The 10,498-nt window shown below is 35.8% G+C and overlaps 1 pseudogene across 1 annotated transcript; it reads left to right on the top strand.

Moving 5' to 3' along the window:
• The first annotated feature begins 7,108 nt into the window (after positions 1 to 7,108).
• LOC145120303 (geraniol 8-hydroxylase-like) lies at positions 7,109 to 8,999 on the top strand (annotated as a pseudogene). The gene is made up of 2 exons (XR_013714168.1): positions 7,109 to 8,083; positions 8,245 to 8,999. The product of XR_013714168.1 is annotated as a geraniol 8-hydroxylase-like (transcript).
• Positions 9,000 to 10,498: the final 1,499 nt, after the last annotated feature.

Genomic DNA, 10,498 nt, shown 5'->3' with positions numbered 1-10,498 from the left:
TTGATAAAGAATCAGCACTATCTCTTGAATATTTGGCAAGATAGTCTTATATGTCAAGAGGATAGTGGGAGTCTTAAAGATCCTAAAAAGAATTTCAAGAACTAATCAAGAATAAAACCTGAGGTTCTTCACTAGCACACGACTTGAGGTTTATAACCTATCGTGTTGACATATTCTGTGCCCATTCCAGTTAAAGTTGGCTTTGCATAGGAGTTCTGAAAGTTCTCAATTGGTTGCATAACAACTTGGAAGCAATGGCAGGCCCTGTACTGCCAGGTGGCAAGAAGTTAAGATTGCATAAGTTCAGTCCATATAAGTTTGGATTTGTCATTATCCTTGTCTTGTGACTATGGTTTTGACGATTCACATGGATAAGAACACATACACCATAAAATCTAAGGGTCATAAGGTTTCTCTCCGATTCATGAAAATGATGGTGAGAAACACTTCCACCAAGTAGATTTGAAGCAGATGGCAAAAGGTCTAAACAATTGAGACTATGATTATGGCATCCCTTTCCATAGTTCTGAAATTGTTTAGACACACATGCATGCTATCTAAGAAAAGGTGTATGATTTTGATAAAGTTTTATCAAAGCATCTCATATCAGAAATCTGAACTTTGGTAAGAAAGTCAATAAAATATTGATTTCTAGAAGTCCAGCTGATTTCTGAGTACATGTCAAAGCTAGTGGGAGCATAAGTGTTATGCTAATAATCATCATGTTAGTGGGAGCATGATAATTATTGTTAGTGTTGCAAGTTAGCAATGTTAATTATAGAAAACAAAAGTTTCAATTCGTGAGGCTGTAGGGATTGAAAAAGTTGTTTTGCTATAATTAAGGGAGAGGATATACTTCATTTCAGTTCTAAAGGCTTAGATTGAGACCTTAATCATCTTTAGTCAAGAATATATATATGAATTTCATGTTGGATTGGTTCAACTTAAGGAAATGCTATATATTGCGTTCTCAAAATTCGATTATGATTACGGCATCCCTCTTCATAGTCAAATTTTGAAAACATGGCAAATAAAAATATTGTAGCAAAAGACTGGTCTAGAATCATGTCTTTATGTGAGACATCATGAATCGTGTACCATTTGATTTGGGTACAGGATCGATTGCATGTGCTATAATATTTGTCATTTCTAGATTTTTCCAAATGCCCAGAGGCATTAAGAAGGGAAATGGTCTAGAATTGGATATGACTAAAATGATTAAGCAATTGTCGAGGACAATCTGAGGTTTACCAAAGATTGGTTGCTCAGGGACAGTTGGAAGTATAGTGCTAATTTTGGAAGGACCATATTGACATATTCTGAAAAGAGGCATCTCTTATTCAGAAGTGATAGTCAAAATGAGAATATGGAGTTGTCTCCATAGGTTGAAGTTATCTGTGTAAGATTAGAAAACTTAATGCAAGAAGCATGTCCAAAGCAATGTACTTTGAATATGAGACTTAGTTTCCATGGAGTTGATCTCCATTGGAATACCTTATAATGACTGTTGACAAGTCTTTGTGACTTTGTACATATTCATTACAGGAGGGTCAGTGCATATAAGTTTAAAATCTAAACAGATTTCGACAAATGATAGGAATTTGAAATTCTCACATTTTTCTATAAGGATTTGGGAGTGTGAAATTAGAATCATTGAAATTATGTTCAATTGGTTTATTTCACAAAGTAAGGATCATAGATAAACATAGAGTGCATACTTGGTGTATGGCAAAGCTATTGTTTAAGAAAAACATAATGTACATGCTTGGAGCATGGGACAACTAGTGTTTTTAATTCAAGTATAAAGTTGATAAAACCGAAACAATGAATAATGAGTAATCAGTATGGTGATAAATAAAAGTGTTTATTTATATTCATAGGGTTTGATACCATATTTGATTCATTTATTCTTGTGTTTCACTTTGCATGTTTTGAATTCCAGAATAACTAAGTCGCTCTTCCTGAATGATTAAGTTATTCAAACCATCCACAGTCGGTCATATGTTGGAAGTAGATATGAATCAAGACTGTCATGGGTTGGTTTGTAGAGGTCCAAGTTGGTGGACAAAGTGGTGCTACAACACTCATGAGTCCTCATAAGTTCTGAGTACTGGATTCAACCCGCGCTCATTTGAATCACTTCATGGATTTTATCACGAGTGATCATGAGACGATAATATCTTATATTCTTCAAACCAAGAGATATGAGTTGTTACTATGAGTTAGTTATACATTGATTGCACGAAAACGCATTTGGTAACTCGATGTTATAAAACGTGCCTTTGTGTATGATTCAACAAGTAGTAGAACAAGCCATATGAGTCGAAGTTTATCCATTCCTTTTACCATTGGGATAAAAGCAATATCTGTTTGCCCCTCGATGATTTAGCGATGACACATGTGAGTGCTTGTCCAAGCCAGGCCTGATTTGATTTGTTCAATCAGTCAGTCATCATAAATCGAAAATCGGGAAACAACAAATGGACAGAGAGAATGATTATAATCCATGTCTCAGTCCATATGATATCTAGAATGGAGGAATATATGATCCCTTATCTAATGGACAAGTCATTGACAAGGTCAGAGTTCTACAGCGGCTTTAAGAGCTACGATTGCCAGTTAGGTTTTGAAGTCATACTCAATAATAGTTTTAGACTTATCCAAGTGGGAGACTGTTGGATTAATGTCTAAGTCCATAACTATATTTGGTATGTACTTGACCCGACCCGGCATGGTCCATTTGGGTTGCACTTCACCCGTACAATTTATATGGATAGTCTTTTGAGAATAGTATATTTATGATTTATATTAATATATTATAAGTTCTAATATATTAATATGGAATCATATTATTTAATTAGTATTGATCAAGAATTAATTTAGAATTAATTAAGTGATCAAAAAGAACTAATTAAATATGGACTCTTATATATATGGAATGGACCAAGTTCATTTAGGTTGGGCTAAGCTTTCATGGATGGTCCATGGAGCTTTTAACCCATGGATCCTATGTAAATGAAAGGTCATGGGTATTAGGGTTTACATGGATGTAACCCTAATCCTCCATAATATATAAAGGGGTCCTTGGCTCACAAAATTGGCACAAGTGTGTGAAAATAAGAGTGGACCGATTTTAGTGTGCATACATATTCTCTCAAGTTCTTCCAAGGTGTTTTGGTGATTTGTGATTCCATTTGAGGCTTCCACACTATTGGGGCTAAGCTCTTAAAGCTTGAAGACATCAAGCTACATTAAAAGGTATGTCATCTAACTAGAACTTTGAAGTATAGGTGCTTCATAATATGCTAGTTAGGATGAAACCTTGGAATAGTTAATATTTGCATGTATAATAGAGAAAACATAGATCCAAGGTTTATAGGGTTGCATGTACACCATAGGAGTGTTAGAATGCTCAAAACCCAACAAAAAGAACCAAAGGATGATGGTAGATCTAAGCATAACGACATAAAATACCATTATATTCGCCATTAGGTAGAACCGGGACACCTTTTGGTGAAGAGAGTATTATCAGAAGATAATGTTGTAGATCCTTTCACAAAAGGCTCCGAGCATAGTCAAACACTACCAACATGCTAGGAGCAAAGGCCTAAGAGAGGATATTAGTTTTAGTAGTTAGTGATATGTTTGAAAGTTGTAACACAATAAATTTAAGTGATTTGGTGAATGAATAGTAGAGAATTATTTACGAGTATCGTACTGCCTTATTCAATTATTTATTCTTGTGTTTCTTTTTGCATGTTTATACTTCATGAGTAATTAGAATTATTCAAACTACCACAGTCGTTCACACTTTTGGAAGTAAGTAGTGAATTAAGACTGTCATGAAGGGAATGTAGATTGTCGATTGAGGTTAAGATATTGCAATTTGAGTAGCTACAATATTGATGAGTAATTTGAAACTAGGGATTTTAGGTATTGGATAAACCCACGCTTAGAGATTACTTCAGGGATCTTGTCATGAATAGTTCTAAGACGACAATATGTCCTATTTTTAAAACAGAGATATATAGTTCATAGTTTACGGATCAGTTATACATTGGTTTACTCAAACGAATCTCGTAACAGGATGTTATAAAAGGTTATTCCATGTGTGATTTGTTGTGTGAATTGTATGAATATGTAGTCAATGTAATTCATTCCATTTTCCCTAATAGAAAACCGATATCATTGGGCCTCATAGATGATTTAATGTTGATTGAATAGTGTTGGGCCAGCCATGACTAATTGATGTGTCATGGAAATCAGGAAACAAAATCATGGACAATGAGATTGATTCTAATCCATTTCTCGTTTCCATTCGATATACTATAGAATAAAGGAATAACAGATCTATTCTCTTAAGGCCAATAGCAGATTTGAATTAGAGTTTGGCAATGGCTTTTGAAAGCACTATTTGCTATTTATTTCAAGGTCTATACTTACAATTATAGTTACAGAATTATCCAAGTGGGAGACTGTTGGATTAAGGTATCTAAGCCAATAACTAAATTGGTATATTCTAGAATTAGAAGCAAAGTCCTTTTTGGTTACCCTCAAAACTAGTATTTGGATAGAATAACTTTTGGAGGAAGAGGTTGATTTGTTAATTTATTATATGGTTAATGAATTAATTAGAAATTGAAATAATTTATTTATTAATATATCATATGCTCATTACCATGAACCACCTATACAAAAATCAACACAAAACTCATCTTGAAAATTTGAAGTTGTGTTTTTTTCCTGAGGAATGACAACTACAACCTAGGGACTACTCTCTTTTGTTCGATATATTCCTTAACCTACAAATGTAGAGTTATATATATAAACTTGAACCCTCGATTTAGAATACAACGCAAGGTTTTAGGTTAGATATCTTAGCAATGTTTATACTACATGGTCCAAACCACAACTAAACATAGACTGATCACTTATGTTTAATTATGGTTAAACCAATACATAACTAAACTTGGGTTCAGTATTTGATAGACTGAAAAGCTTGAAATATAGGAAACCTAAAATAAGATCATAGTTCAAAACACAAAGGAGAACACTTAAGCATACCATCAACACCTTACAAAATAAACTTTACACGTTAAAAACAAACCAACACACATACTCTAAAAACACGCCGAAAATACTAAAATACCAAGGATAGACATATCACTAATCGCCATCCTCATCATGACCGTATTGAGTACCAGGTGGACTCGCCCCATCATCTCACCTAGGGAATAGTGGATAATCAAACCCATGATAGCTAGTAAACTACTCATAGCATTGCCCACCCACTAATGCCCCTTCTTAAGAACCTCGATATGTTGAGGTAGGTAATGAATATCAATCTTTGGCTTTGGTCCTGTTGTATTGTCGTTGCAGCATGTCTAAATTGATGCTCTCTCTGTGGCATAATCTCGGGCGTTACCTGCTGAAGTGGCACAACATGATCATTGACTTGAATCCTCTATGTATCATTAGGACTTCGCTTAACCACACGAATCTGCTCTAGAGCTTTAACATCCATATCTCGACGGATGAACTAAATCATCTCCTTGGTGTCAACACCAAATGAACGGGAAACCTACTGAAAAAATTCCCTCCAGATATCTTGCTCCAATGACCTAGTAGCCATACATGCTACAAACACAGCCAGTGTAAATGGAAGGACAAAGTGAACCTGGAGATTGATGAGGCACCACATATAGAACAAATCACTCTTCGACACCTTGTCACACTTGCCTCAGTGACAAATAATGGTATCACCTTGTCACACTCGCATCGCTCCTTAGTATGCCTAGATATGTAAGGTCCGTTGGCATGCACCTACATACCAGATGATCTGTAACCAGTCAGCTGCAAGACAATACAGCTCTCGAGATAAGGCATAAAATGAGGACTATTTACCTCCTAGTGTAAATACCCAAACATAGTTCCAACTCGATAATGCTGCTACAATGTGGCACCCCTCTAAATCGGAAGGTAAATGCATATCGGTCGCTCCAATCTCTAGATTCGGTATGGTATCATAGGATGGTGTGATAAAGCAGTAGTTGCGATTCTAGGGTTATAGTAGGGGTGGTAGTTCTATTTTTTTTTCAAATTAGAAATTTAAATCATTGATGTGGGAGGTTTCAACCGGCATCTAGGTTTTTTAGAGCAGAAAGTAAATCTGACCTGAGATAAGAAAGACGAAGGTTAATCTTATCGGAGACGAGATAAATGAATACGAGGAAGATGATTAGCTTAATGAGAGATGAATTTGTAAGTGTACGTATTAGTGAGTCCTATTCAAATTTGAAAGATAATTGCTTCCTGATTTCTTGCAATTAGCCGATTTATTTGTTAAGAATTTATTGTTGATTTTATGGATGTGAAGGGGATAGTCGGAATTTTATATTGTAAATTTTTGGGCGGGAAAAAAGTTGGAAAAACGTGACGAGATGACACTTGGGAATAAATATATCTCTTTTATTAGGCTATCCGGAGTGGTTGTGAACCCACACGTGAGCTTCCTATGTGGCATACATGTGACACATTAACTCACCGGTGAACACCGTCTCGTTCGTATACTGGTGGTTTGGCTGTGGAGTGACTTCTAGTGGATGGGTAGACGGAACAAGACAGGCGTTTTGATTTGATCATTTATTTTTCCCTCACATTTTCTCTCATCCTCTCTCCTCCTTTTTGCCTCTTCACTACCAACCCACCGAAGAACACTATTTCGACAACCTAGTGGGTTGGTTGTGGAATGATAAAACACCTACGTGTTATTGAGTTGGCAGGTGGTTTGACTGTGACCATTCCCTCCGGCCTTAGCGTGGGATATACTCATCTATCTTGAATTTATTTTAGTAAACTCAATAAGAACGTATATTAATAGATTATTAGACAATATATAATAATCTTTTCGATTATTTAAACATCTTGACGTGGCTTTAACTTTTGCATTAATTGCATACCAATTTTGACCTGATTTTCTCTTAATTAAAATATTTTTGTTATTTTATTGTATTCGTTGTACGTACTATAGTGTTTTGACGCCTTTATCCACAACTTGGGATGTAATTGTGTAAATCCTGCCATTATACTTGCATTATTTTACTCATATTCATCGATTGCAAAATGGCACAACTAAACAGCCTGGGGTCATGGTGGTGGGAAGTCATGAGCAGCAACAAAAACGAGCTTACTCTGCCCATTTCAGCAATAATCTCGACTGGTTTGTGGTACATATGGACACTTTCAATCTCCTCCAATGGCAGATCACCACTGCCACCAGGTCCACGTTCCTTGCCAATTGTAGGCTACCTTCCATTTCTTGGCCGTGATCTGCACAAACAGTTCGTCAACATGGCTCACAGTTATGGTCCCATTTTCAAGTTCCACCTCGGAAGCAAACTTCATGTCGTGATAAACACCCCTGATTTAGCAAAAGTGGTGGTTCGTGAACAAGACAAGATATTTGCTAACCGTAACGCCACTATCGCTGCATTAGCAATCACTTACGGCGGCCAAGATGTAGTAATGTCTGACAGTAACTCGGATTGGCGCAACCTTCATAAGATATTGGTCCATGAGGTCCTAAGCCACAAGAATGTCGAAGCATCCAGGTACTTTAGAAGGGATGAAGTTAGGAAAACTATCAGAAAATGTTTATAGTAAAATCGGGAAAACAATTGACATTAGTGAGATTGCTTTCTCAACAGAGGCCAATGTCCTAACAAGCATGCTTTGGGGAAATACTTCAGATGAAAAAGCAGATAGTGGCCAGATTGCAGCGGAGTTGCAGATCATCGTTGCCAGTATTGTCGAGTTGATGAGCAAGCCAAATATGTCTGATATCTTCCCTAGTCTTGCATGGCTTGATCTACAAGGCATCAAGCGGAACACGAAGAGGCAACTTGATCGGTTGGACCAAATTTTCACAAGAATCATTCATGATCGAATCGAATCTAACTCCAACAAATCCAAGGATGCAGTTGGTCATGAAGGAAAGAAAGATCTTTTACAGACCTTTTTAGAGCTCAGGGACCAAAAAAATCCAACGTCAATTAACATCACGCAAATAAAGGCAATTCTCCTGGTAATCGTTATTATAAACAATTTAGTCCAATCTCGAGTTGATATTCTTTGAAAATGGTGTTACATACTTTATATTTTGTGGTTCGCATCAAATGTCGCTCATTCAGATATAGATCCAGCAACATCAAACCCTCTTTTGAATTTGTCCTTTTGTTGTATCAGAACATTATGGTTGCAGGAACAGACACAACGACAACGCTGATAGAGTGGGCAATGGCTGAGATTATGCAAAATCATGACATAATGAAAAGAATTCAAGAAGAATTACTACAAATCGTAGGACCCAACAAGATTGTCGAAGAATCTCATCTCCCAAAACTACAATACCTAGATGCAACTATTAAGGAAATATTACGGCTGCACCCTGTACTCCCTTTCATACTTCCACGATCACCAAGCCAAGATTGTGTGGTAGGTGGATATACCATTCCAAAGGGTTGTACAGTGTTTCTTAATGTTTGGGCCATCCATCGGGATCCTCGGTATTGGGACAATCCTTTGGAATTCAATCCGGAGTGGTTCTTGACAAACAAAGGAAGCAATCTCAACTTCTTCCTTGGATCTGGAAGAAGATTGTGTCCGGGTGTTCCATTGGCTGAGAAAATGCAATTGTATATATTGGCCTCGCTCTTGCACTCGTTCGACTGGAGCTTTGCCGGAGGGTGAAGACCATGACCTCTCGGAAAAATTTGGCATTACTCTAAAGAAAAGAAAACCACTCTTCGCAGTCCCATCACAAGGGTTGCGCAACGCCAGCCTCTATAGTCTATATGTAGTGTTTTTAGTTAAAGTTATAAGTTCAGTCACACTCTTCGATGGCTTGTTGGTGGGGTCCTGTGTATTTTCAATTTGTAGATTTTTATGTGTGTTAATTAATGTAGAGCCGATTAAGTCAATGCTCCATGCAAAATAAAACAATGAGGAGTTTAACAATAATTTTTAAAGTAAAAATTATTAATTGCTCAGATTCTTGAAGATTCTATTGACTTCATCTTCTCCACCAATTTTGGCTTCACTCATATATTTTTTTTACGATTGAACTTAATACCAAATCTTTTTTTATAATAATATAAATAGATACATAAAAAAAGGAGGAGGCCCTAAGCCATCGCCCATGCTATCCCATCCATCAATACGACCTTGATTAAATAGCTTATAGTTCAAAAAAATTGAGAGAGAGAGAGACCGGGAATTTCAATCTCCCAAAGCAATTGAGGACGGAGGGATCAGAGTTAATTATGTTATATAATTGATTGTTTTAACATGAGAATTTAACATCATGTAAATAGGAATATAAAATAGGCTTTTAGTGAAACATAAACCCTAGTGGGTATTAAAAAAAGCCTAATCACTACCAACCCGTGCAATTTGATCTGAAAGAGATGATTAAATTGGAAAAATGAACAAAAGACAAAAATATAAATGAACACAACGGCAACGATGGTGACAATAACTGCTCGTCGGAGAAAAATAGAGAAGAAACGGCGCTTTCTAACAATGATTATGATCTTAGGTACATGTTATTAAAATAGAGTAGCGTGTACCATATAATAACACTAAAATCATTTAAAATCATATTAGGGACATTTCATGTTTATTTAATTATAGAATTTGCGATAGCGATGGGGATGAAGTTATGACTATTTTTAATCATTTTTAATTACAATCTGGTTTTTATAATTAATCTTAATAAGCTATCAAAATTTGCAGGATAAAGATTAAATAAAAAGAACTCAATAAGTTAAAGAATTAAAAAGAAATTTGGAAGGCATACAATTGATGGCTGAGATTCATCCTCATTCGACTCGAGAAATAGAGAATAGAAAGATTGGAAGAAATTGATAAATGTTATTGAGCATTCCTGATATCTGAAAACAAAGGCGAAATTTAAATAAATGTTAGAGGGGATGAAAACTCATCCTTTCTCATGGGATCATAAACGATAACAAATTACTACTAGAATCAACAATCTCTCTATTAATTGTGTTTTGCAGACGGAACCTAAAAGCATTAAAAATGAGGTATGAAATTCTTTCTAAACAAAAATCAAAGACGATATTGAACAATCGCCAAATCAGATAAAGACTTATACTTATTAAGATCTCAAACCTAAAACAAACTAAACTAAATGCACTTAAGACAATTTATTTGCAAATCTAATGCCTCTTGACTTTTGTCTGACTTTCAAACTTAGTCGGTGAAATTGGCTTAGGGAATAGATTGGCAAGATTTTCTTCCGATATGACTCTATTGACTATTGTGTCTTAACATTCGAACAACCATCAAAATGTGATGATACTTACTAAGCATGTATCATATGGGCTCGTATGACTTGGGATCATTACTCCAGGTAAATTCAGTGTTATAGTCACAAGAACCTTGAAAATGACCATCAATGATTGAATCCATTATAGTG

Source organism: Lactuca virosa, chromosome 6, assembly GCF_052849685.1.
Source record: "Lactuca virosa cultivar CGN04683 chromosome 6, Lactuca_virosa_CGN04683_v6, whole genome shotgun sequence".
Lineage (NCBI taxonomy): Eukaryota > Viridiplantae > Streptophyta > Magnoliopsida > Asterales > Asteraceae > Lactuca > Lactuca virosa.
Note: the sequence above shows the minus strand (reverse complement) of the source record. Positions and strands in the feature narration are given on the sequence as shown.